Source organism: Natator depressus, chromosome 6, assembly GCF_965152275.1.
Source record: "Natator depressus isolate rNatDep1 chromosome 6, rNatDep2.hap1, whole genome shotgun sequence".
In the NCBI taxonomy this organism is placed as follows: domain Eukaryota; kingdom Metazoa; phylum Chordata; order Testudines; family Cheloniidae; genus Natator; species Natator depressus.
The window spans coordinates 110,569,395-110,595,689 of record NC_134239.1 but is presented as its reverse complement, the minus strand read 5'-3'; the positions used below and the strand labels follow the sequence as shown (position 1 = coordinate 110,595,689).

At 42.9% G+C, this 26,295-nt stretch overlaps 1 protein-coding gene across 4 annotated transcripts in view; it reads right to left on the bottom strand.

The window, feature by feature from the left end:
• TRAF3 (TNF receptor associated factor 3) overlaps positions 1-25,309 on the bottom strand; it is an 87,028-nt gene extending 61,719 nt beyond the window's left edge. The window contains exon 1 of one of the 4 annotated variants that reach the window (XM_074956288.1): positions 25,229-25,309. The gene's annotated coding sequence lies outside the window, so the exon portion shown is untranslated. Of the gene's footprint in view, positions 1-24,710; positions 25,048-25,228 lie in introns of those variants that run through there. The other 3 variants (XM_074956285.1, XM_074956287.1, XM_074956284.1) reach the window with 3 other exon arrangements.
• Between the last annotated feature and the right edge of the window lie 986 nt (positions 25,310-26,295).

The window sequence follows — 26,295 nt, the reverse complement described above, 5'->3', positions numbered from 1 at the left end:
TCTTTAAGCCATGCATAAAATGGACAGAAATCTCAAGCAATGCTGATTCAAAGTTCCACTTCCACTGTCAAACCCTATGCTTGAACTTTCACAACAGCCAAATAGTACTACTGACTCTAGACAGAAAATGGTTGTTCAATAAACTCAAGAAAGCAGGGTCTCAGAAAAGAAAGGGGAGAGACGTTACAATGAACAGGTCTGCCCATGCATACCCTTCAGAAAAATCAGAGTACCTCCTCCTGCAGTCTAATTGAGGTATTATATAGTTTTCTAAATTGGTCATCACTATGGCTTTGTAAACTAGTTATGGCTTGGATGTTTACAACCAACTTTAAAATCACATCTGCAAACTAACTTTCCTTTTCAGCTGTCTAAAAAGAGACAAACAAACTAAAAAAAAACAGATAAAAGGCATCAAAGAGTTTATTTAGAAACAAAACTATTATATCTCCATCTACTTTCAGGAAGGAATAGCCTTGGTTGCTAACCAATGCAAGCAAGTGAAAGACGATATACTTGCTAAATACTCCTGGTAAGATTAGGTGGAAAATAAACAGGGTCAGATCTACAAATTGGCCCAGCTAGAGCTCTGAAGCCACCAACTTCAGTAACCTGTGAGCCAGAGCATTATGTTAACGATGAGGTGGATGAGGCTTTCTTCCGGCAACTCACGGAAGCTACTAGATCGCATGCCCTGATTCTCATGGGTGACTTTAATTTTCCTGATATCTGCTGGGAGAGCAATACAGCAGTGCATAGACAATCCAGGAAGTTTTTGGAAAGCGTAGGGGACAATTTCCTGGCGCAAGTGCTAGGGGAGCCAACTAGGGGGGGCGCTTTTCTTGACCTGCTGCTCACAAACCGGGTAGAATTAGTGGGGGAAGCAAAAGTGGATGGGAATCTGGGAGGCAGTGACCATGAGTTAGTTGAGTTCAGGATCCTGACGCAGGGAAGAAAGGTAAGCAGCAGGATACGGACCCTGGACTTCAGGAAAGCAGACTTCGACTCCCTCAGGGAACAGATGGCCAGGATCCCCTGGGGGACTAACATGAAGGGGAAGGGAGTCCAGGAGAGCTGGCTGTATTTCAAGGAATCCCTGTTGAGGTTACAGGGACAAACCACCCCGATGAGTCGAAAGAATAGTAAATATGGCAGGCGACCAGCTTGGTTTAATGGTGAAATCCTAGCGGATCTTAAACATAAAAAAGAAGCTTACAAGAAGTGGAAGGTTGGACATATGACCAGGGAAGAGTATAAAAATATTGCTCGGGCATGTAGGAAAGATATCAGGAGGGCCAAATCGCACCTGGAGCTGCAGCTAGCAAGAGATGTCAAGAGTAACAAGAAGGGTTTCTTCAGGTATGTTGGCAACAAGAAGAAAGTCAAGGAAAGTGTGGGCCCCTTACTGAATGAGGGAGGCAACCTAGTGACAGAGGATGTGGAAAAAGCTAATGTGCTCAATGCTTTTTTTGCCTCTGTTTTCACTAACAAGGACAGCTCCCAGACTGCTGCGCTGGGCATCACAGAATGGGGAAGAGATGGCCAGCCCTCTGTGGAGATAGAGGTGGTTAGGGACTATTTAGAAAAGCTGGACGTGCACAAGTCCATGGGGCCGGACGAGTTGCATCCGAGAGTGCTGAAGGAATTGGCGGCTGTGATTGCAGAGCCCTTGGCCATTATCTTTGAAAACTCGTGGCGAACGGGGGAAGTCCCGGATGACTGGAAAAAGGCTAATGTAGTGCCAATCTTTAAAAAAGGGAAGAAGGAGGATCCTGGGAACTACAGGCCAGTCAGCCTCACCTCAGTCCCTGGAAAAATCATGGAGCAGGTCCTCAAAGAATCAATCCTGAAGCACTTACATGAGAGGAAAGTGATCAGGAACAGTCAGCATGGATTCACCAAGGAAAGGTCATGCCTGACTAATCTAATCGCCTTTTATGATGAGATTACTGGTTCTGTGGATGAAGGGAAAGCAGTGGATGTATTGTTTCTTGACTTTAGCAAAGCTTTTGACATGGTCTCCCACAGTATTCTTGTCAGCAAGTTAAGGAAGTATGGGCTGGATGAATGCACTATAAGGTGGGTAGAAAGCTGGCTAGATTGTCGGGCTCAACGGGTAGTGATCAATGGCTCCATGTCTAGTTGGCAGCCGGTGTCAAGTGGAGTGCCCCAGGGGTCAGTCCTGGGGCCGGTTTTGTTCAATATCTTCATAAATGATCTGGAGGATGGTGTGGATTGCACTCTCAGCAAATTTGCGGATGATACTAAACTGGGAGGAGTGGTAGATACGCTGGAGGGGAGGGATAGGATACAGAAGGACCTAGACAAATTGGAGGATTGGGCCAAAAGAAATCTGATGAGGTTCAATAAGGATAAGTGCAGGGTCCTGCACTTAGGATGGAAGAATCCAATGCACCGCTACAGACTAGGGACCGAATGGCTAGGCAGCAGTTCTGCGGAAAAGGACCTAGGGGTGACAGTGGACGAGAAGCTGGATATGAGTCAACAGTGTGCCCTTGTTGCCAAGAAGGCCAATGGCATTTTGGGATGTATAAGTAGGGGCATAGCGAGCAGATCGAGGGACGTGATCGTTCCCCTCTATTCGACACTGGTGAGGCCTCATCTGGAGTACTGTGTCCCCTTTTGGGCCCCACACTACAAGAAGGATGTGGATAAATTGGAGAGAGTCCAGCGAAGGGCAACAAAAATGATTAGGGGGCTGGAGCACATGACTTATGAGGAGAGGCTGAGGGACCTGGGATTATTTAGTCTGCAGAAGAGAAGAATGAGGGGGGATTTGATAGCTGCTTTCAACTACCTGAAAGGGGGTTCCAAAGAGGATGGCTCTAGACTGTTCTCAATGGTAGCAGATGACAGAACGAGGAGTAATGGTCTCAAGTTGCAATGGGGGAGGTTTAGATTGGATATTAGGAAAAACTTTTTCACTAAGAGGGTGGTGAAACACTGGAATGCGTTACCTAGGGAGGTGGTAGAATCTCCTTCCTTAGAGGTTTTTAAGGTCAGGCTTGACAAAGCCCTGGCTGGGATGATTTAACTGGGAATTGGTCCTGCTTCGAGCAGGGGGTTGGACTAGATGACCTTCTGGGGTCCCTTCCAACCCTGATATTCTATGATTCTATGATCCCTAAAAAAATTCAGTATACATGCAAGGAAAGAAAATTGAGAAAGTTGCATGTAATCTCATTTTATCAAGCTTCATGCTTGTAGGAATATAAACCCCAATTAGGCCTCAGTGAACTCTGGTTTAAAATTGAGTCTGAATCTTGACATGAGTGATAAGCCTGAAGCATGTGACCAAGAAGAATGAGATCATGAGAAGCTACTGTCTGCATTAAACTTGTAGCAATCCTGAAAATACCCATGTTATCTTATTTAAAGGCTTGGGCTAAGAAATAGAAATAAAGAAATCATGTTAATTGGGTACCAGGTGAAGTAATTAACTAGTTAAAAATGTTTAGTCCAATAGCTAGGGGAAAATAGTGGGAAGTGAGACAAGGGGAAAAACCTTGAAGAAAGAGTGCAGCCCTAAACCATTTCAGTTAATATTAGCTAAGGTCCAATAACCAGAAATGACATCACTTGTTTGTTATAGTGTATAAAGAGCAAGGTTTTCATCAAAGATTTTCCTTGCCCCACTGCAGTCATGCCATGATGGGAGTGTCTCCTGGGCCTGATCTGGTTGTGAGCATTCGGCCAATGTTTATAACTATATTATTGTTTGGGTATAGAATATAAGGGTGAATATGCGTATTTTGGATGTAACCAACACAAAGCGGCCTTTGGACTAATAAAGGAACACTTGTGTGGAAACTGAGTCATGGTAAACCTTAATAAACCTATTAGGAAAATTATTTCCAACAATGCAAAAGCAAAGCAGCATCAAAGTAGAAGACTGATACAAATAATAATAATAAAAGCCTGGTATACCTGTCATGAGGTTCCTAAATACACACAAGGTGAAAACATCATGCACACTTAGAGTTCTATTAGAACCTGCCAACATGAAAAACACCTTTCACAACACAAACCACAAAGTGATATGCAAGACTCCACTCTGTGCTTCCAATGGATTAATACATTATCTCCCACTGCTGAAAGCTGGTCTTGAGTCTGCTGAAGTCTAAGCACTCCAGTCCCCCTGCTGGAAAACAAACAAATGAAGCTGGTTTTAAGTGTCTTCTATTAATATACTTAAATAATTCTCACAAGCCTGAAGGCAGAAAGGATCAATAGGAAACTGAGATTGCACTAAATCATGTCAACGTACCAATATAACAGGCCACATGAAGATTTACTAATTCACTAAAAACTTCCTTGTAAAAAAAAATAGATCTACTTCCTGCAGGAAGAGACTCCTGCCTGCCACCACTTAGTGAGTCAAGCCAATCCGTAAGATGTTTTACATAATGGGAAAATTTGTATTGGCCAAAAGGTTCAGAATGTTCTTATTAAGTTTCCAGAAATGGCAGATGTAGAGATATATCATGTTAACCTGAACCAAGACCAAGAAAAGAAACTATTTGTGATAGAAGCTCTGTTTCATAGCACAGCAGATCTAATTTTATACTAGCTACTGTACTTCAACTTATCCAGAGTAGGAAATTCCAAAGGGAGGAAACATTAATTTTGAAAATACAGGTAATTTTAACAGCATTTGGGAAATGGTATTAGCACATAGTGGCCAGCATGATGGGGACATTTCCCTATGACAATGTTGAAATCTGAAGTAGCTGAATTAACATTTCTGTTCTTACAAAACATCAGTCTGAGTGAAACATATGGAATGGATTTTTCAATATTACCAGAAAGCACAGTGAAAAAAACAGCAAGGAAAAGAACCATGAATCCCTACGGATAGTTAGTAAGAAATTGAATGGGGTATTTCTTTTCTTCAGCCAAAACAAATGTAATACATAGTTAGAGAAAAAAACAGTTAGCTCAAACTAAATAAGACAGACACAATTACGGAGTCAGTCCTCATTTCTTTTAGAGGATTGACTATCACGTTAGGATTATAGTGAGAAGCAGACAACCGAAAAAATGAAACAATGGAAGATATGTTCTTATTTCAGTGCTCACCCGCAACCCCATTTTACAGGAATCTTGCCCAGATGAAGATATGTCTCATGTCACCTTCTTCTGCTACAAATACAGGGATTTAGGAATATTGATGGTTAAGGATACAGTGTACATTTTAATGATTCCTCTAAAATAAATACTTATTTTTACTGTGCACTGAGCTCATTTGGACGATTTTTTTTTTTTTTTTTAAATAGCAGCTCTAGGAAATGAAGATACATTTTGTCTCAATGCTGTGGGTCACTAATTCTCAAGCAGTGAGCCTTAAATCAAACCAACTTTAAAATTAAACCTAAAATTTTTTTAATCAGGTCAAGTTTCAACATGAAACTACACTCTATTATGCATAGTTTCAAAAGAACATAGGCCAAAATTATTTTCATACTGAAGAATGAAATACAATGCTGCCACCATTTTTGTGCTAGCTGAGGTTCCCAGCATACCTTAAAGCATTAAAATACACATATACAGAAGGTTCCACTCACAATTTCAAGAAAACAGAGTTAAACCTATCCTGTGACCCTAATCTCCCTCTATTTGGACTACATTCTGCAGCACATGTGGTACTATAGGGCGTAGTGAAGTTCATGCTGCCCCTTACTCCTCCCACCACATCCCCTTTATAAAAGCTTATTTACCCTGACATTCTTACCTAACTGTGTTGCATGTTAACACAGCTCTACACTTTTTTCAATGAAAGCCAATATTGCTATGCACATGAATTATATTTGTATTAAGGATTACCACAGCACCATGGATAAAAGACATCTTTGGCCATCTTCAATGGTCACTGTCGATTTCTGATAAAAATCCTAAATCTATTACGAGATCCTTTAAGTGATAGCCTCCTCCACTCTGGAAGAGCATCCACCTGGCCATCTGTAAAACAGTCTATGCCCTTTAAAAAACAACAAAAACCACACACACACACACACACAACCTGCTTCTACAGCTGGAAGTAGTCCAAAAATGCTTACAATCACGCATTTCACAGAAGCATCAGCATTCTATCCCAGCAGTGGGGTTTAGGACTGAAACCAGGGACCATTCCTGGTTGAGCAAACTCAGTGGCATCTCCAGAGTGTAACATCCCTCCGGTAACAGGGCCAAGAGAGCCTCTTTTTTAACTGTTTTATGGCCTTTAATACACAACTGTCATTCATTTTGGGGTAACAGGCAGATTGTGTCAGAGCTTTCCTCTATCCTCTGGGGAAAATCAATTACCATCTCTCTCCATCACATCTAGATTACCACCTGCAATAAAGCACACTTCCTCTTAGTTCTAAAATGTCTCACTGTGCCTCCATTTGCTCATTGAAGGTACTAACTCTTCATCAACCAAAGGATATAATGACCTATTCTTTTCTCTGAACCAGCACACTGCACTCCTTTTGAAATACTGCAGCCAGTATAATATTGGATTTGTGTGTGGGCTGCCTTGGATTTTCCACTTGCCACTGGCAAGAGCTGCACCTCAACCCACATAGATGTGCACAGATCTTCCCTGGTCAGTGTCAGAAATCATACTTGCACAGTTTATTCACCCACTTGGCAAGATGGTCTTGTAAAGATCTGAACCATCTGAGCTCCTGTAGTAAAACATCATCGGTCCATATAAGCAACTTTCACCCACCCAAACAGGGTTTAAGTGTTTCACAGATTTCATGACTACCAGTAGCTCCTGCCTAATACAGTAGTTCCATTAAGTCCATGACAGGGCCTTGAAGTAGTAACCCACCACAAAGAGCAGGAAATGAATACTAGAAAAAAGTAGGTCTGTGATAAAATGGAAGGAATTCATGGAGAGTCAAAAATGACTGAAATATTGAGCTCTATTTTAAATGAGTCTTCAAAAAGAAAAATTAAGAAGTTCAGACAAATAGTGCTATTAATATAAAAGCAGGTAAAGTAATATTTGAAAATTAGCACACCAATCTAATCAGTTCTCACTGATGCTATTCAGAAGCTTGGGCCGCAGTGAAACTGACAAGGATCACATCACCTTCACTCTTCCGCTGCTTGGGAAAGCTATCAGACGCCAACAGAGATGCTGCTATTCACTGGTGTAGACCAAACCAAACCAAAGGCTAAGGAAGGAGCAGAGTAGCAGACACACCCACTTGATCTAATTCTCTGGGGTGAGGGTGGAAGGAGGAGAAAGAAAAATTCCCTTTTCTTCTAAAATGAAGGCTCCCCTACCCCCTTCCAGCATCCGGATGCACGGCTGTGCCTGTGGACAGAGTAAGATAATGGACAAAAGCCTCCATGCCACAGATGAGAGCCTAGAGCTGCCTACTAGCCTATAATTCCCAGATAGCACACATCTAGTCGTACACTTCGGCTTTTGGGTAAAGGAGCTGGAGACGTTCTTGCAGCCTTTGGGGCTTAAATAAGCACCAAAATTCATTGTATTTGGGTGAATTCTTCCTCTTCACCTCAAACAATCATTTACTTCAATGTGCATATCTGAGGCCAGACTGGGGCCCTACAATTTTTGACACAGGAATTTCCACCATTAGACATATCATATTCCAGGGTCTGCTCTCCTCTCAATGCACCAAGCATTAACTTATGTATTATCATTACTGGTAGCATATGAAGTGTCTTACAAATGTACATAAATCCAAAGGTGTGATCAGTCTGATGTAGATTCTCTCCCCCATCAATTTCCAAAAACAAAAAAAGTGATTTTGATTTGTTTTTTTAATTCACAATTGCCACCATTATGGGAAACTATGGACTTGTCTACACTTACCGGAGGATTGATGCTGTGGCGATCGATGCATCAGCGGTCATTTTAGCATGTCTAGTGAAGACCCGCTAAATCGACTGCCAATCACTCTCCCATCAACTCCTGTACTCCACCTGACTGAGAAGAGTAAGGGGAGTCAAGGGGAGAGCGTCTCCCATAGATGTCGCGAAGTATGGACCCTGCAGTAAGTAGATCTAAGCTATGCCGATTTGAGTTACGTTATTCATACATAACTCATAATATATAATATTATACATAATAATAATACATAATATTCATACATACGTTATTCATACATAACTCAAATTGCGTAGCTTAGATAGACTTTTCCCTTCAGTGTAGACAAGGCCTATGACTGATGAACCTTACAGACCATCTGAAAGCACCAAGGCTTATGTTCATTCTTACCATTGGTGGCAGGGAGTTTGATAGCCAGGGCCGACCACTGAAATGTCTGTCTCCAGCTCAAAGTAATCTTAGTCATCGTTACTGAGGATCTTAGTGTGATGGCAGTGGAGCTGCTCTGTAATAATTTGAGTATGACATGTTGACCTGGTTATTGCAATATTTACACTACAAACATACTGGTTTAGTATAATAGGAATAATATAATAATATATAAGGAAATCAAACAGGAAGGAAATAGAATGTTTCAAGACTAAACAGTTCTGCACGAACACTTGGGGGTTGTAAAGAGACAATGTCATTACAGGAAAAGGCTTGGGAACCAGAAGATCAAAAGGCTGACAGCTGTTTAAAAAGTCTCTCTCAAGAGGAGCAGGAGCTGTTCAGGAGGGGCCACATTAAAACACAGGCACCCACTGGGGTATATGAAGGAGTTAGGTTTGCCTGACTTACCATCGAGGCATGGTAAACCTAAGGTGAGACAGAAACATGTCACTTGTGTTGTTTTAAGATCCTTTTCTCTAAATGCTTTGTTCAAATAAATAATACTTTGGTTTCAAGAAGGCTGTCTATATGGCTGGTCACACACTCTCAAAGAGAAGAACCACAGGCGCCAAACCCAGATGGACTTGCTGTGTAAACCCAATTGATATACACAGGGTATTGTAGCCTAGGATCCAGTCTAAGAGGAAAGAATTGCAGAATTCCACCCCAGGATAGGCAAAAGCACTGTACTGACACTTGAAAGGGGTGCACTGAAAGACACCAGAAAGGAGACAGAAGTGCAGCTTGCCTTGCAACTGTGACTCACTGGTGTTATACCTGGTCTTCATTTTGGAGCAAGGAGCTGCCTTATAAGTAGCCCAGAGCTCAACACGTTGAGCTCCGAAGTTCAAAGTCAGTATTAGACAGGTGGCCAGCGAGCTGGGGCACCAGAGCGATGTACTTTCATTGCCATTTTGATCAGAAGACTGAACTGTTGCACCACTTGGCAAAAAGCTGACGAAACGCCAAGTCTAGTGCAATGCAGCGATAAATCCTAGAAGCTACAAATGATATGGCCAAGCCTCAGTCTGTCAGGATGGGAAATAGTCCCCTGGTGGAAGAAAAAGGGTGGGTTTTGCTACTGTTATTAATTGGGTATCTAGCAACAACAGGGAGTTAAACAGCACTACCTCCTACCACCCTCTCACCACCACTTTGACAACATTACAATCAGTGCTTGCAATGCAAGGTGATAAGATGTTGGCTACTTCTAAGGCTATGTCTTCACTAGAAGCACTGCAGCGTGGACACTCACTACAAAGACGGGAGGAGTTCTCCCATCACTGTAATTAATTCATCTCCATGAGAGGCAGGAGGTTGGAAGAATTCTTCCATCAGCATACAGCTGCCTACACTGGGGGTTAGGCTGGCTTACCTACATAGCTTAGGGGTATGGATTTTTCAAACCCCTGAGCGACAAAGCTGTGTTGACCTAACTTTTTTGGATAGACCTGGCCTAAATATTTCCTTCCTTCCACTAGCATCACTTCCACCTTGTGGTTATCCAAGAGTCGACCTCAGTAAGGAATTCAAACTCAGATAGCTGAGGAATGGCAAGTTCACAGACAGCTGGGTGTTGTCAGCATATTGTTGGCATTTAATCCCTTCAGGGGTTTATGCAGATGTGCACAGAATGAGGGAGAGAATGAAAGCTCGTGAAATATCACAGGCGATATCTGAGAGCAACAGGCAGCAGCACTTCCACAGTCCTTTGGACACAAGTTTGTGAGGAAGGAAAAGAACGATCCCAGTACCTTGTCAATGCTTGGTCTGCTAGATCTCAGAGGAGAACCTGCAGCACCGCATAATCAAGGATGAGGATGAATACACAGCTGTCCATGTCTGGGAGGTGGTCCTCCAACAGTGCTACCGCTGTTTCCATGCCACATTCCCACTCTAAAGTAGGTTGGGGAGGATACAGGATACTGGAAGTTAGATGTACGTGGCTTTTTGCTAGCGTCTCCATTTGTCTATTCAAGAATGGAAAATCAGACATCAGGGGACAGAGTAAGAGATTGTTCATATCAGTTTCTGAATATCTGCTGGATAACTATGGCTCCAGAAATAGGAGGTAATGCTCTCTGGAGAATATTGACAAATTGGTAATCCCATTGGTTTTACCTGAGTAAACCCCTCTCCTTCCTACTGTGGCAGGGCACCTCTTTTCTCTCACCAGTCTTAGCGTTTCCCCCGCCAGTGATGGCGGGCCTGGGGTAAGCAGTCCCACTCAGGCAGGGTTTGCCTTTCCACTTCTATGCTCCCTTGGTTATATTTTCAGGGTAGGCCTGAGGGTCGTCATAAGGGGTGATCCTCCACCAAACAAAAAGCAAACAGCCTCAAAAAACCCCGAGGGGTACCTTTCGCTGCCTCCCTCCCTGGGGCAAGGTGTCATCCAGTTGGTTGCCCTGGGGTGTCAGTCCTTCCCCTCGCAGGAACTCAGGTTTGGCTGTTTCCCCTATGCTAAGGAGCACAGCCTCTCAGCCTGGAACAGCCTATTTCCCTGCTGCCACTAGCCTAACAGCAGCTTGTCTTTCTCCCTCACTCTCCCCTGCTCTCCCCAGGAGGGGTTTTTAAAGGCCTCAGGCAGCCCTTAATTGGATTCAGGTGTCCCTAATTGACCTGAGGTAACCCCTTCTCAACTTGTAGGAAAAAGGGCCTTTAACATTCTAGAGCTAATATATCAGCCTTCCAGGACCCTTTTGCAGCAGTCGGGCCTGACTTTGTCACACTACTCAATAGCCATAACAAAATGGCTCCCACTCCTGAGAGATATTATCATTTTACTTACTGCATGTGGTGTGCCCATACCAATATGGAGAGTTAAAAAAAAGTCATCCACAAGGATGGTCTCTCAATAATTCTCAGTCTGATTATTCTGCATGCAACATATTTTTGCAAAATCAAAGATGAAACTAGTTCTGCAGCAAATTTTGGTGAATTCTTCTAACCAGTTTGTCACCTTAGAGTTCTGGTTAAACCAAGTGAAACTGCCCTGCTTTATTGCTGGCAAAGTCAGTAGAATTGAGAAGGGCTGAGAGATTTCCAGCTAAGCAAAAAGTTTTGTCCGCTAAAGGCCATTGGTTAGATTGTAGACTCATATACTTTACAGCCAGAAGGGACCATTGTGATTACCTCGTCTGACCTCCTGTACATTGCAGGACACAGAATCTCACCCACCCACTCCTGTACAATAAACACAGACTTTAGCAGACCAGCCATCCAATGCATTTGGATTTGGCTTCCGAGGAGTGTCCTCATTTGGTGCTGAATCCAGAGTTCTATCAGTCATAGTCTCAGCGCACTTTCACAAGACCTCTCGCCAAACATGTTACATGGCTACAAACAAGGGGAAAAGGTGCTTTTTTAAAATAGTTAAACAATATGATTTTAAACTCCTCCTCTCTTTCACAACTTCATCCAAATTTATCTGAAGTCACTGAAACCGTTTGCCTACCAAAAAATGGGAATTGATAAGCCATTTACCAAACAGACAAATTCTATAACCATTTCAATGACTATTTCAAGTTACCACAGGGCAGTTAACGTCTGCACTGTGGTAAAGATCATGGTTCAGTCAGGGTTAGTTATCCCTGACCTAACCTCATCCTTTCTTCCTACACAAACACCTTTTAAAAACACCTTTTTTCCCCCCTCTTCTAAACAGGGCCTCTATGGTTTAGGAATATTCAAGGATGCTACTAGTCAGACACTTCCATCTTGCTGTCTTCAGACACAGAGAGGGGCTCACATCTAGAATTGGAAAATCAGGTGTGTTTAGCAAATGTATTGCTAACATGTATTAATATATTTTTGAGCATCACTTCGCAACTAGCATAGACAGAGTGTTTTAAAAAGTATTAGGTTTTCACAGTCCACTCTAGGGGACAGTTTAGGTCAGTTATATGTTTTAAAATGTACTAGACCTAGACTACACTAGATACTAAGTGGTATTTAAAAAATGCAAGTTAAAACAAATGAGGCAACACTTTTTTTTTAAATATGCCTTTTTTCAGTAGTCTAGACAAGGGCTCATTAATGGGGCATTAAGTATTTAGATAAACTAGACTGACCATTACCTAAGGGCATTTAATCAAGGATTTATCCACAGCGGAACTCCTCCAATGTTGCAGTACTTTTCCAAGTTCACGGTAGCACTGTATCCAAGTAACACACCAAATCATTATTTAGAGAAGAGCTATAGCTAGGGCCCTACCAAATTCACAGCTATGAAAAACGCGTCATGGATAGTGAAATCTGGTCTACCCTCATGAAATCTGTATGGTACAGGGTAAAAGCACACACAAGACCAGATTTCACGGGGGAGATCAGCGTTTCTTGAATTGGGGGTTCTGACACAAAAAGAAGTTGCAGGGAGGTCACCAGGTTGTTTTTTTTGGGGGGGGAGGGGGGAGGGGAAATCATAGTATTTCCACCCTTACTTCTGTGCTGCCTTCAGAGCTGGGCAGCCAGAAAGCAGTGGCTGTTGGCCAGCTGCCCAGCACTGAAGGCAGCGCCCTGCCAGCAGCAGCGCAGAAGTAAGGGTGGCAATACCACAACACACACACCCCAGCCCCAATAACCTTGCGACACCCACGCCCCCCCCCCCCCACACACACACACATCCCTCCTTTTTGGGTCAGGACCCCTACAATTACCACACCATGAAATTTCAGATTTAAATAGCTGAAATCATGAAATTTATGATTTTTAAAATCCTATGACCATGAAATTCACCAAAATGGACCGTGAATTTGGTAGGGCCCTAGCTATAGCTGCGAAGACCTAAGATCACCCATGTGTGGAACAGCTGATTTACTATTTCTCCTAAAAACTCTGGCTATTTAGTATCCGACCTATTCATTTTTTAAACATTTTCTCCAAACGTGACACAAAAATCCTTGCACGTCTGCCTACCTATGAAGGCTATTTAATAAATAAAAGTATAGTACGTCATAAAAATGCCATTGCCTATAAATACATACCAATAAAGTCACAGGAAGTGGCCCATTTCCATTCACTTGTGCAACTATTTTAATCCCAGCAGCACCATCTAATGGAGAGCTCACCAATTTTTTTCTCCTGTATGTGACAATGTATTACTGCAGAGGCACCAGCAACAGATAACATTCTATATAACTGATTCAATACACCATGTCTTGCTGCTAATCTTTCTTTAATACAAGGCAGGCTCGATGAAGTGAGCTGTAGCTCACGAAAGCTTATGCTCAAATAAATATGTTAGTTTCTAAGGTGCCACAAGTACTCCTTTTCTTCTTTCTACATGGTAGATTGTAGTCTACATTTCTCTATGAATAGTCCATGAACATTACATTCATGTGCGGATTTATTTGCATGAAAGATGAATAATGAGGCTTTAGCTGAAACTGCTTTCTTAAGTTTTAAATATAGAAAAGCCAAATTTAAAAGAACAGCAAACTTAAGTTGCTTGAATTGTGCTTACTCCCTCCTCCACAAGCAACCAGAGAGGGGCATTCATACCTCTGACTGAAGTCCAAGTATTTTTAAACTGTAACAATCCCAGCCAGGAACAGAAGATCCAGAAACCTGGATCTTATCCATGGCAATACAGATCACTAACCACTGTCTTATTTTCACTTAAAACAAAAAGTTAACAAAACATATAACTTAAATTTGCTCTCGTGCTACAGTACATACCAGATAAGGTAAATAGCAGCACACAAGCTCTCAAGAAGAGCAGTGCAACATGTGGCAAGAGAACTATTGGAAGTCACTGTCAGCTATCTTATAACAACAAACAAGCCTGGTTTGAAGCCATATAATTGTGTAACTGACCTACCTCCACACATTTTCCTATTGCTTTTCCCACTCCCCTGCTCGTTCCTATTGTTTTACGTCCATTGTTGTGACAAATTTAAGCCTGATCCTACAGACATTTAAGCCTATACTTAGGTAATTTTACTCACACAAGTCCTATCCCACTGAACATGCTCATGTGAGTGAAGTCACACCCAAGCATAAGGACTGGCACTTGAGACAGTAAGATCTTTGGGGCAGGAATTGTCCTGCTATTTTGTATACAGTACCCAGCACAATGGCAATCAAGCCCGATTAGTACTACTGTAACATAAACAGTATATTTACCTGGTTTGCTCTCAATACAGTCAACCAATATACTTCAGAGTGCTTAAAAAAATTAGATCATATATAGTCCTGCAAATGACTGCAGAATAACTTCAGGTTATGTACGCATATAGTTGTGCGTGCATGTGCAGGCACACACACATCCCAGAGTACCTATTCCTTTTCTTCCTAATCATTTTAGAGAATCCCTTCAGGGAAACCAGCAAGAACATGGTATGTGTATTTAGAACAAACAAACAAACTTTGGACACTCAAGCCCACTAAATGAATTAAAGCCCCAGAAACTACCTTAAACATCCTCATGTAAAATACTGGAAGGGAAATACATAAATTCCACTGTGCTTTTCAAAATGAAAGTGAAGGTTTCATGCATTTGGAAAAAGGAAAAGTCCACACAGAGGTAGTTTATAGTCCCAGATCCCTGATATCAAAGAACAGTTGACATAAATCCCCATGTATAATTTACTAAAGAAGCTGATTGGGGAAAATATAGAGTTTATCACAGAGATTGCCGAGAGCATTCTTCTACATATGTTCCAAAAGAAAAGTTCAAAATACCTCATAATGTGTCCATGTAGCACAGATTAAAGGAACCGCTAAATAGTAACAGCAGCATTGTAGCAACATCCACTAGCAGAATTACAGAAAAGGGTCTATTGGTATTTCCATTATAAATCCATACCTTTAATGAAAAAGAGGGCATTTTTATCAATCACACGGCAGTGTGCTGATGTTTAGCAAAACCAGGTTCTCTAGATAGGTGGAGCATGATCCAATTCACACAGAAGCCAATGGAAAGACTACTACTAACCTTTACGCGAATCACTGTGGATATTCTTTGACTTAGAGAGATGTGCAAAAAACACCAAATTGTTGAGATATTACGGCAGCAGTAGCTCAGAGACTACTAGAGAGACAGATGCGAGTTAGAAGATGCCATAGCTACTTAACTAGGTGAAGGCTGACTGTATCTTTACAGCCCTGAATTAACACCCAACTGCTGGCAGCTTGAGAATAAGAGTATTTTGCAATCCTGTACTCAAGCTCTTTATTCTTGGGCAGGGGCAAATGTAACCTTCCAATTCAATTGGTGTGGACACAGGAGGCAGGGGAAGTAACGAGGAAGGAGGTGTCAGAGAGGGCCCAAGCCTGTGGTGTCACTGCCCTCCCTGCAGGGCTGGGGGCAGTCCACGCCCATGGGGTTGCTGTCCTTCCTGTGGGGATTCTGCCCTGTGCGTATCCAACGGGCCACGCCTAGTCCTGCCTCTCCCTGAGCTCCAGCCCCTTTACAAGTGGGAGAAGCATCCCCAACCCTACTCCTGCCTCAGTGCACACCTGTCAGGGCAAGAGACCAATCAATGGCAGGCACAAAACCTGATTGTCACTGCAACCGTGAGCACCAGACCACAATACCAATCACTCAAATTTGGCCTAACCACCACTCCATTCACACGCAATCACACACATGCACATCTCATGATGGAGGGATGGCCAGGCTAAATTTGAGCGAGTGGCATTGTGACCCTGATCGCCAGGTTGTAGTGCCACTCAGTTTGACCTGAGCTGGCCTGATTTCTGCGGGTGCAATTCCACCCATGGACCCCAGATAAAGCCACCCTTGCTCTTGGCCCCTACTGAGACTAGTGTTGGGAACCCTAATCAATTTCAACCAAAGCAGGCATAATAAAGGCACAATGCTCCTCTACTAAGGATGCTGGGATAAGCATCAAAGAGAAGAAAGAGACAAGAAAGGGTGTTTGAGAGAAAGACAGCAAGTGTACAATATTTAGAGAGCAATGTCCAAGGAGTGAGTAGGGACTGATGCTGGATTCAGACTTTAGTTAAGTGTTTAATGCTAGAAGAGGCTAGATCAGAGTATGTTAATTAACTTTGAAAATGATAGTAAATAAGTAGCCACTGTGAATACGAGTGAGGTTAGAGAAAAATGGATTCAGAGGTTAGAAATATCAGCAGGTGGTACACAAATGAGTATAATTCTGGAAAAGCAAGCATATCGGGGGGAAATAAGCCAATATACAGAAATTAAATGGAAGGGAAACACTTGGAGAGCAGTGATGCCAAGAGACACCAAGTGGGTAACGTTGGATAAGAACAGCTAATTCAGTATCCATGCAATTAGACAGAAAAGAACAATCCAAAGTACTGTAGTACACACCTCTTTCTAGACAGTAAAGAGGAGACTGACTACTCTTATAACACCACATTCAACAATTAATACCTCAAAACCAAAGAGATGTTGACTGATAGGCAGAAATTCAGAGAAAAATCTGTAAAAATTGCTTAAAAGGGTATAGGAACCAACATGAGAAATTAGATGTACTTTATACTGCTTGGCCAAATTACAATTAAGGGAGATGAGGGAGATGCAATGACATTTTTCTGAAAAGCGTGAACAATTACACCAGAGAGAAGTTATTTAAAATGGTTCAAGGGAGAATAATAATAACTGAATGAAATACGAGAAAACATAGGATTAAAAGCAAGAAAAAAATACCAATGATGAGATCTATTAAGCTGTAGAACTCAGTCTAAGAAGCCCCTTCATTAAAGAGAACCTACCAAATGGGAAACTCCTACAATGGCAGGGGACAGAAAAGATTCTGCAGGACTAAGTTTTCAGAGGGTCACTATTTGGTACAGGGTACACTCAATTTCGATGATTAAAATATTCATTGTATCATATATGATTGCATTCTTAACTACGCATTTCCCCATGCAAATGACTGCACACATAAAACCAAGACCCTTCATGCTGCCAACTTTTTTTTTTTGGGGGGGGGGGGGGTAAGGGAGGTTGTTAAAATTCATTTTAGGAAATTTTGTTTTGTTATGGATGATGGAAATTTATTATCACTCTAAAGTCCAAAACAGAAAACAAGTTGAAAAATCACAGTTTAAAAGCCCAAACAGATAGCATTTTGACATATACAAGCAGTTACATATTGTTTATATAGCACTGCATATTCACTGTAAAGAACAACAGAAGAATTGTGACAAACAACAGGTTTCCTGCCCCACAGGGCTTACCATTTCAAGGCATAGTCTGGCATAGTACCATAAACAAAGCGTGGCAGGAGGTTACTATAAACTGAATGAATAACAAAGCAGCTGTGTACGTATCTAAGGCATTTAGATGGCCGCCATATTATCAGAGCACCTTGCACATCTTCAACATATTTATCCTCACAACACCTCTGTGAAGTAGAGGTTCTATTATTCCCATTTTACAGATGGGGAACTGAAACACAGACACTCAGCCCACATCTATACTATGAGGACTACAGAGATATAGCTACAGCACTGTGGGTATGTCAGCATAACCTTGTAATGTGGACACAACCTACAGTGACTGAATGGTTTTTCCATTGATGTAAGAACACCTCCTCCCTGAGCAACGGAAGGTAGGTCAACAGAAACATTTTTTTTAATAACCTAGCTGAGTCTACACTGGGGCTAGGTCAGCATTGCTTCGGCTCTCGGGCATGTGGATTTTTCACACCCCCATCGTGCCATAGCTACATGGACCTAAACATGTTAAGTGTAGTTTAGGCCTAAATGACTTGCCCAAGATCACACAGAGGTCTAAAGGAGCAGGAAATTGAATCCTGGTCTCCCAGGTTTTTAGGCTAGCACCCTAACGACTGGATCCTCCTTTCTCTCATGATGGATTATCAAGGAGTTCTGCATATGCTAACTAGGAAATTATTGTAGGCATAAAATGGCAGCATGGACGAACGTATTTGTATTACAGTACTGCCCACAATATGTTAGTTAAGACAGAACAAAGCGAAGCAACTATTTTGCTAACTGCCTAAGAATACTGTTGAGAATAACAATGTTAAGTTTTAAACACATCTACTGGTCATGTCCTACTTTTCTTACAGTATTCACTATTCTTTGCTTTTCATATTAATGAAGATACTGTGAAGAGACACATGTTCAATATGATTCTGAACGCTGAACTTGTATGGTTATGACAAGAAGTCTCAGTATAGCTATCATCACGGCAGTGAAAAGAACCATAAAGCTTGCAATCATGAGTATTTGGTCTGGAGCACCTGGTGTGCAGATTATACGTGAATGGATCCATTCACTTTAAAATTCATACACTATGTCACAGGATCATCAAAGTTTTGTTCTCATTGCACATGGTTTAAAGGATCGGTTATCCCAATACATTACAAAGAAATCTGTTTCTTAAATGAGCTTATATTAACTACAAAAACATTACACTAAAGTTAAAATTCTAACTTAAATAAGAGCTTCATTAATGACTTGGATAAAGGAGTAGAGAGTACACTTATAAAATTTGAGGATGACACCAAACTGCTGAAGAGGTTGCAAGCATTGTGGAGGACAGGATTAGAACTCAAAACAACTTTGACAAATTGGAGAACTAATCTGACATAAACAAGATGAAATTAAATAAAGACAAGTGCCAAGTATTATACTTAGGATGGAAAAAATCAAATGCACAAACAGAAAATGCCTAGGCACTAGTACTGCTGAAAAGGATCTAGGGGTTGTAGTGGCTCACAAACTGAATATGGTTAATATCATTCTGGGGTGTACTATCAGGAGTGGTATATGTAAGATACAAGAGGTAACTGTACTGCTCCATTCAGCACTGTTCAGACCTCAGCTATATTACTGTTTCCAGTTCTGGGCACCCCACTTTAAGATGTGAACAAATTAGAGAGTCCAGAGGAGAGCAACAAAAGTGATAAAAAGTTTAGAAAACCTGACCTATGAAGAAAGGTTAAAAAATGGGACATGTTTAGCCTTGAGAAAAGAAGAAGGGGCAGAAGATGGATAACAGTCTTCAAATATGTTAAGAGCTGTTATAAAGAGAACGGTGATCAATTTTCTTCCAGATCCACTGAACGTAGGACAAGTAGTAATCTGCAGCAAGAGAGATTTAGGATAGATATTAGGAAAAACTTTCTAACTATAAAGGTAGTTAAGCGCTGGGACAGCCTTCCAAGGGAGGTTGTGCAATCCCTGTCTTTGGAGGTTTTTAAGAACAGGTCAGACAAACACTTGACAGGGATGGATTAGGTTTACTTGGTCCTGGCTTAGTGCAGAGGGTTGAACTCAATGACCTCTTGACATCCCTTCCAGCCCTACATTTCTAAGATTTTAAGCCTCATGGTATGGTGGTCTGTAAAATGAATGTTACAGAATAAAGCACGAAAGATGTCCCAGGGACACAGTGTAAAGGAGGAAAGTAATTATATACCTCCCATATAAAATGTAGGTCTCCAGAAACATGTTAAAGGTTTTGCCTTTCCTTTGCTGCCACTCACTATATTTCTTCCGATATTATTATTTCCTTCCCATCCTTATGCTTCAGAGTTAAGGATTCTAGTAAATGTACATTTTTTACTACATACGCGCACACACAGTGTATAGCAGCAGGCAAGAACAACAGAATGGAAATCTAAGGCTTACCATTTTTGGCGGAGGGGTGGAGAGGATTAAGGACCTACTGTTGTGGTATATAAATGAAGATACTTGCCCTGCTAACCTAGTTACAAATCCAACAATAAGCAGCAATTCAACCCAAATAACAAGTGCAAAAATATTCTACCATCAGTGCTCCCCTCCACATCTGTCCAAGTTGACAGTGTAGTGGAATGCATTCCCAGAAAAATACAAAGGCATTGAGGAACTTAGAAAAAAAAATTAACAGGCTCAATAATGAGATGTCTTTTCTTGCCTTTGTTTTCCTGCTTCTATTTTCTTGTCTCCCTCCATTTTCTGTCTATACTGTCATCTGTTTCGGTTTTTTTCTCCCTTCTGTTTTTTTTTTCTACTCTTCCTCTTTTTCCCATGTTTTTCCTCTCCCTCTCCCCCCTACTTCTAAAGGCCAGCACAACATCATCTTCCTGTTTTGTGGGTCCCCTCCTTCATTACTTGTAGTTAATCCCTTTCTGCTACTCCTTCTCCCCACTTCCTGTCTCCACCTTTCTTTCTACCTCCTTCACTTTCCCTTATTAGTTTTCTCTCTTGGCTTCTCTCTCACTCTCCAACTTTTGTGTTCTCTCTCTCTCTCCTCTTGACATCCCCATTTTTCCCTCTCCCTTCTTCGTCTTCTTTATCCATATTCACTGACAAGAAGCTTCTGAGTTAAGGATGAGTTTTGCAGAATTCAGCATTCTAGAAGACCATGAGATACCACCAGGCAACCTTAATTCTACATTAACAAGTTTTTTGCCAGTGAATTTCCTAGGTTTTTTTTCACTGAAATATTCTTGGTAGGAGACAGTGGTCATTTAAGCAATTGTAGTTATGTAGGGTTGCAGCTTAGATGCTACTGTAGCCAAGTAATGATAATAATACCTACCTCTTACATAGCACTTCATCAGCAGACCTCAAAGCACTGTACACCAAGGAAGGAAGCATCATTATTCCCACTGTACAGTTGGGGAAACTGAGCCACAGAGACATGTGAAGTTGCCCATTCATCTCATTCTCAACTGAATGAGAACACCCCAATGAGATGTATACAGCCTGAAACAACAGCTCTAAGGCCTGAGAACTGCTCCATTCATCTCAGGCAGTGTTCTCACCCCACTGCAAGTAACTGACAGTCTGTTCTGAACTCAGTCCAGTCTCAGCAGTGTGTTCTTGGTTCATGCTACCAGCATGCTTGTTCTCAACTCCCCACCCAAAAGGGCAGGGCTTCTCCAGATCCCAGCCAATATGAGGGAGCCGGGAGAGAGGCTCAGCCCTCCAAATCTCAGCTCTCACATGGGGGGGGGGGGGTGGAAGAGGGGGGGGCTCAGAAGCCCCTGAGGGCAGGACCCGCCAAGATCTGAGCTCCCACATGGGGGACAGGGACAGAGGTTAAGATGCCCCTCCAGAGGGTCAGTGCCCCACCTCCCAGATATCAACAAACACAGAGGATGGGAGAAAGTAGGATAGGCACCCCTACCCCCAATCCTCCCCATTCGCCTGGCACCCACTTTCATGTCATGCCTCAGTGCCCCACCCCTCCCCTCCCACTCTCCCTAATCCCCACCCTCTCCCCCAGACCCTTTCCCCTATGCTATCACCCATCTCCGTTTATGTCCCTCCCCTCACTGCAACCCTAAATTCCTCTCCCTCAACCCCCCCCAGCATGTAACATATTTTCTTCCTGAAAATAAATTGAACACCTTCTGAATTTTCTGCCATACTCAGATTACATTTCTCCAAAATAAAAAAAGCTTTGAGAAAGGCAGATTGCAGCAACATGCATACGCTACACTTCAGCTTTCTGCCAAGGGTGGGGTTGAAATCTACAATGCCTGGGGGCTGCTCAGACGTGTTCAACGACCTTAACATGTCCTCTTGAGCCACACAGGTCCTGTTGGTCATGGCAGGCTAGCAACTCCCTTGGACACGCATCCCCATGAAGACAGGTTTCAGAGTAGCAGCCGTGTTAGTCTGTCTTCGCAAAAAGAAAAGGAGTACTTGTGGCACCTCAAAGTGAGCTGTAGCTCACGAAAGCTTATGCTCAAATAAATCTGTTAGTCTCTAAGGTGCCACAAGTACTCCTTTTCTTCAGCCCCATGAAGCATACCAAATTTCAAAAGCAACATGAGCAAACATGGATTTTAGAATACTTAGAAGAATCAACCTTTAAAATAGAAAGGTGTTCTCAACCTTAACTATAGCAGAGATGTGGCTATATTTCAGAGGCCAAAAAAATGCCAGGAGGTTTCAAACATAGGTACCCAGTTCAAAAAGTACCCATCCCTGGGCATGAAAAAGAATTTAAAACCCTTGCAATTCTTTCGAAGGAGTGTCCAGAGGGATATTGACCTCCAAAACTGAGCCATCTTCAGACATCATAAGACTCAAGACCTTGAATTAAGAAGCTCTAATAAATCAACAAAACTCTGAGAAATTCAGCTATTGCATCACATAGGATGTTTGAGATCACAATGTCCTGATATACCTGCAACGTCTATTCACAAAAGGGCAAATAAGGACAGTGGATCAGCTTATCTCATTCCTCTGTTTTATTGGTTTAATTCACATTTCCAAAGCTTGGGGGAGGAGAGGGATGTATTTTCTCTGGTAATTTAACAATAACGTAAGTGAAATAAAGATTTTTGGCTTTTAGTATTTTAATCACAATTTTCACATCCATTAGGAGAAGATCAAAAATGCGGCAGGATTTCAAAGCCATTTTGAAAGCCAAAGCAACTATTTCTATCTATGGAATCTCAACAATCATACTAAAGGATATAATAGCAGCAACAGGATTTGAACTAGTAAAATTTTATATATTATTTCAAGATATTAACAATAGCAGAGATGCTTAGAATACTGTTATGAAGATAACCCAAATTGTTGGTCTATTTCCCTATCTATTTGCACTGGAACTCTGTTTTTCAAACCAATATGAATACCAAACTTAATTTCAGGTCTTCAGAAAAGCATAGGGACCGAGACCTTTAACACCCACTTTTAATTAGGATTAACTGCTTTGCTGTTACATGTATAGTTGCTTTTCTATGTTCCAAATCCAGTGCCAACTGAAGCTTCCAACCAGGTTGCATTTCAGTGACACACCTTACATTTTAAAGTAAAAACAAGACACCATTTATAACATTGTATTGGTGTCCGCTTGTGCTGCCCAAGCTCATGATATGTCAGTGTCTCCATTATCAACCTGTATTATAAGGGGTTTCCCAACCTGACCATAAAAACCTCAGGCTGAAACATGGTATATTTTGTCTCAAGCTGGGAACCTTCTTTCTGTAAACACATTAAATGTGTTCTGCACTCAGTGCCATTTTTACATTCCAAACTGTAAATAGAACTGCACATAAATTGCCACGCTTGGACACTTTTAGACTCCTGTAAGTTAAAAATGGCTCATTTTATAAAATAAAATATTGTATGTCATTCCAAATATACTGTAGCTTGAAAAAAGATTTGTTATAGTGATTAAAATACAGCTTCTGTGTATAGACAGTAGTATTTTAAATATGGATTTTTACTAAATATGCAGCATTATGATACATGATGTGCCCAGGCTTAGCACTGCTCATATGCAGTCACAGCGTACACTGAAAAATAAAACACCTTTTTCTGGCATATGACTGTGAATTAAGATTAGTACACAACAATTCTAAATACATTCTCTAAATAACAGATCTATCATGCAAAATGCATAGCACTATATTCAGTAAGCTTCTTTTGATTAAAACATACAATATATACAAGATTCAGATAAATCTGGACAATCCAGAGGAACAACTGACCCGAAGAGATCTCTCATTTCAAAGCATATCCTTGGCACTACCCACATCTTACTACTACAGAAACACAGAAGATGACACAACAATGTTCAAATAGATGCTGAGCAGCCAGATATAGGAGTCTATATAGTCTTCCAAACCATACATGAGCAATAGCGTGGCACAACATGACTGCACACTAGAATGGTAGACATAATTATGATTTTTTTGCTTTTCTGAAGTTTATTTAGACCCTTGATATTATCTGAAGATAAAAATAAATCACACAGATGTAAATGTCTTGCCTGTCTATCTTACAAGCCACTGCAGTTCTCTGATTATGAGTCAGTCATAGGTTCATCTGCAGAAGAGTGACTCAGTATAAACTTTTAAACAATAGTTATTTTCCACTAAACTATCAAATGAAACAATTAAAACACTAAGCAGTAAATAGTGCACACATTTACTAAATATTAAAATCATGTAAAATTAAAGCAGCTGTTGTTTACGCTAGGGAGATCATCTTGTAAAATAAGGCCTTACTACATATGCATTACAAAAATACAGCTCATTTTGCGGTGAGTATGGATAGCTATTTCTCCTTAAATACCGAGAGAGGATATTCCCCAAGAGGGGCAGATGAAACCCATATTAAACTGAATTTATTTTACATCCTTCACTAGAGAACCCCTCCTTGCCCACAACACACACACACATCCAATATGGTAACGGTTTGCTAAAAACCTGCTCAACACAGATATTCTACGGTTAACTGTTAACAAAGTAAAGCGGTCTTTGGGGGTGTAAAGTTAGCAAAATAAGCGTTTGCCACAAGTGAAAAGAACAGCTCAACACACACAGACACTGCCCCTTTAAAAGCATATGGCCCGCCCACACTGCCTATGAGAGAGCCAGAAATTGAGAGAGCTTTCTGCATTCAAACAACACATCAAATGCATGCAAGAACCCTTAAGCACATCGCCTAGCAGAGCGACAAGTGGAAGGGGGTTTTTACATGGAACACTTACTGATCGGCTCCTCCAGGCAGGGAGATGTCAGGCGAGTTTTAGCCTTACAAGTACGTCTCCCCCACCTCAAAAAAATGAAAATCAAGCAACAGCCCGGAGTATGAATGTGTCTGGGCAGGGTCTGAGGTCTGAGCAGCAGCCCTGAGTACGAATCTGAGCCCCGGCAGCAGCAGGCGCAGCCCGAGGCTGAATCAATCGCTGGGCAGCAGCAGCCAGATCCTGGGCAACAGGCTGAGTCTGATGTGTCTATCCCTGGCGGGTGGCTGAAGCCGTGTCCCCGCACATGAGCTAGGCAGCAGCAGCCACCTAAGCCCGTCCCAGTCCCGCCGCCTTTCCCCCAGCAGCCCGACCCAGAGCAGGAGCCGAGCCGCAGCGCGTCCCTAGGTGGGAGCAGGGGCAGCAGCGCGGGTGGCCGCAGCCCTGCCCCTGACACCGAGCCTGAGCCCGGGCAGCCGCCGCCGCCGGGCTCGCTGAAGCCCCTTCCCGTGCGGGTGCGCAGAGCCCCCCGCCGCCCCTACCTGCCAGCGTGTGAGGGGGACCCACTGCAGCCCGGCAGAGGCGGCCGCTGCCCGGCTGGAAAGTCCCTGGTGCTCTGCCCCGGCTCCCCCCGCCCCGCACTTCCTCTCCCGCCCGCCCAGGCTGGAAATCCCCGGCGCGGCGCGGCGCGCTGCTCTGCCTGCCTCGAGCCCTCGCACACCGAGGGGCGGCTCCCTCCAGCCGGGCGCCTTAGCGCGCAGGCGAGAGGGGGCCGGGCCAGGCCTGCAGCCCGCCCCGGCTGCACCTGATGCCGTCGCCCTCCTGGGGGAGCTCGCTGCCGGGCCCCGGCCCCGGCCGGGGAAGGAGGGGGGGCCGCCGCCGCCCGCCCGCCCGCCCAGCAACCCGCCGCCCGGGCGAGCCAGGGGAGGGGTGAGGAGGCGACGGGGGCGGCCCCGCAAGGCGCAGCGATGGCGCCGAGCAATGTGGCCGCCGCTGTTGCTGCTAGCACGGCTCATCGGCCGGCCCCACGAGCTCTTCCGCGGACGGCTGGGCGTTGTAACGCGCGGCGTTGCCGCGGGGGTCCCTCGCAGGCTGCTCCCGCCCGCACAAATGCACATGCGCCCCGGCTGGAGGAGTCGAGCAGGAGTAGACGGTCAGGGAGAGCGCGGCTGAAGGAGCAAGAGGTGCAGTTGCCCCCACACCCAGACCTTACTTGGTCCCTGCTCTTAGATTTTTCCTAAGTCTGGCTGCTCCATTAGGTCTTCCACTTTTTGCTCCCTCGCCGACTTTACAAGATGTCATAGACTCACATATAAAGTTCTGTATGCTGTCACATTTTCCCATCCCCTCAGAAATGGTGTCCCAGGAAAAAGTGAAAAGAGGGGGTGAGGGAAAGAGGAGATGGAGTGTGAAGAGAGAGAAAATCATAGGGAGGACTAGAATGGGAAGAGGGAGCATAGAAAGGAAGGAAATGGATTATCACAAATGAAAATACAATCCATTTTTACATAAAATCACTCCATCCTCAGCTGTACTAAACTTCTAACCAGTATGGCCCAAAGAACCCCACCCAAAATTGAATGAGCTTCAGGAGAGAGTGACTAGACCA